Source organism: Drosophila arizonae, chromosome 3 (assembly GCF_054131065.1).
Source record: "Drosophila arizonae isolate 15081-1271.41 chromosome 3, UAZ_ARI_1.0, whole genome shotgun sequence".
Lineage (NCBI taxonomy): Eukaryota > Metazoa > Arthropoda > Insecta > Diptera > Drosophilidae > Drosophila > Drosophila arizonae.
The window spans coordinates 11,681,146-11,683,827 of NC_142923.1; positions in this window are offsets into that span (position 1 = coordinate 11,681,146).

Consider the following 2,682-nt stretch of genomic DNA (forward strand, 5'->3'; position numbering starts at 1 on the left):
CATTTCAAATCAGACCAAAATTTTTCATCTTATACTCTAATACTAATATACTCATTTCACTTAACAAATGAGTGCTAAATTGAAAAACCTAATTGCAAGACTTTCAAGCGATTTCTTCTATGCATATTACAGGGTATTCCTTTTGTTTCATCAATCAGGTGATAAATTCTCTCTAATGATCTCCAATTGTATACATATATTTAAGTATATATATTTCAAAATGGCTTTGGGCATTCAACATGCAAAAAACCAAATGGTTCACACGCTATATGAAGTAGAGTTTTCTAGCGAAATACCCATTTATAGCATGTGGGAATCAAGAATAAGTTGTAGGTATGCATATACATATCTTACTAACATATATTACTACATATATTTAACTGTGAATGTTTGAACTCTGACAAATCATCTACAACTAGACTCAAACTTAGCTATTTACGGAATTCAACTCATACAAATCCTTTATCGATAGCAGTAATTCAATTTTAGTTGAATGCCATAAATATAAAATACCATAGTTTCCGCAATTTACAATCGAAATTCTTAAGATTAACTGGACTATGAAAATTTGAATAATATTTATAAAATATATACCTACTATATATTTGATATATTACTCTCTCGCACATAAGCTGCCCCAATACACTCTCGCACAGGGCGCACAGGTGAATGACATTGCAAAGTACAGAATAAATATAATTATTATTATTTAATATCGCTCGCAGTGCATTGCCGCGACACACGCTTTAATTGCGCAGTCGGCGCAAATATTTACTTAAAGAAAATGTGAAAATAATATAAAATCTGATTACCTTATCAGACGGTGGCAAAAATACAAATTGATCCCACGCCCGATCCAAGCATGAAATTTTTAACATAGCCCAGCTGCAAGAGGAAGGCTGAAAGGAAGTTCATAAAATTGATTAAGTCGGCATAGTTAAAGCAATGCCTGAGAAGGTAAAATGTGCGAGTTTATTTGTAAAGTGTGGCAATACATATACATATATAAATAAATAAAATATAAGATATTTATCTATATACGTATGTACATTTATGTAGCTGAAAATCTAATCAAATTCCTGGGCAATATGGTCTATAAAATGTTTGCAAAACTTTTTTTTGTTTTTTTTTTGTTTTTTTTTTTTTTTGTTTTCGTGCTGCTGTGAAATGTTTTTATGAAATCGTCAACAGCTTTATTTGTTTTCAATGGCAATATTTTTGCAGCGAGCTCTGTTTTTGTGCTGGGGCACACACACACAGATGTACACACAAATACATGTGCACACTAGATGGCTACTATTTTGGGCAGTGTCTGGCTTTTTATTAGTTGAGGCAGCTTGCGTTGAATTGATTTGTTGTTATCGCATTGTTGCGGCCAGTTGGATAGATGGATGGATAGATGGATGGATGGACGGCTCGGATGGCTCGGGTGGCTTGGTTGGCTTGGATGGCTTGGTTGGTTGAATGGCAAATTGGAACTTGAAGCATGGCCGTGTCGAGTGGGCGTTCTGGTCATGGCGTGAGCCATCAAAATTGAAAATAAAAAGCAACATCTGCGCTGTCAACAAATAAATCAGCAGACAATTTCATTATTTGACAGTAAACGCGATAAACTGTGCCGAAATCCACCAAATGGAGACAACGTGACCCATGTAATAGACGACGCTATATAAACAGCTGTGACCCATGCTCTCTAGCTTTCTGGGCTACTAGTCACGCCTCCCCCAAACAACAACAACAACAACATCAACGACAAAAACAACGAACAATGGCAAATCTGCAGAGTTGTCGCCTGTTGACAGCGCCGAGATTTTGGCCGGCAAGTTTTTCTGAAACTTGGCCCTGGCACACACAATTAGCAGCTTCCTCTCGACTTGCTTTATTAATTGAGCTGCAAAAGTTGCGCCCGAACGCGCTACCATAAACGTAACCCTAACCTAGGCACACACACACACACACACACACATACATGCACTACTCGACCCACACACACACACACAAACACTCGCACACCTAGACTTGAGTAGAAGAGGCGCAGCAGTCTCAGGCCGCAGGTCGACACCAGAAACAAAGTATGGAAATGTGGGTGCGCATATGTGTGTCTGTGCGTGTGAGTGTGTAGGTGTGTTGCGTGTACACAAAAGTTGCTCCTGAAAAGCAACGTTGCGGGTGGCTGGGCGTAACCGCAGCAAATGAAAGCAGCGGCTGGCTGGGATTGTAGCCATAGCATAGGCAAAGGCCAGAGGCATCAAAGCGTCGGTGCAGAGAGGCGGGACAGGGAGCTGGTGCTGGAGCTGGGGCAGCGCATAGTTGAAATGCTCGAATAAAATTTCATTAAATACACCAACATACTCACAGACAAGTGCACGCAATTATGGTAAGACAGTTAAGTTTTTGATTGTGGGAATCACGCATGAGTACGCACACCAGCATACACAGAGAAAGAGAGAGAGAGAGAGAGAGAGAGACAGAGAGCAGCACACATGCACGCACTTTCATAGTTTTTCCACAACAAATTCTGGAAACTCAACTCGTGCCAAGTGGCAGAAGGACGCAAATTTTCATTCGTTGTGGGTTTTAGTTTTAACAATTGCCTCAATTTATGTCTCAAAGTTTTCTGGCACAACTTCTTCTGCCAGGCATTGTTCCGCACACACTGGCACACACATGGGTAGGTAGGCG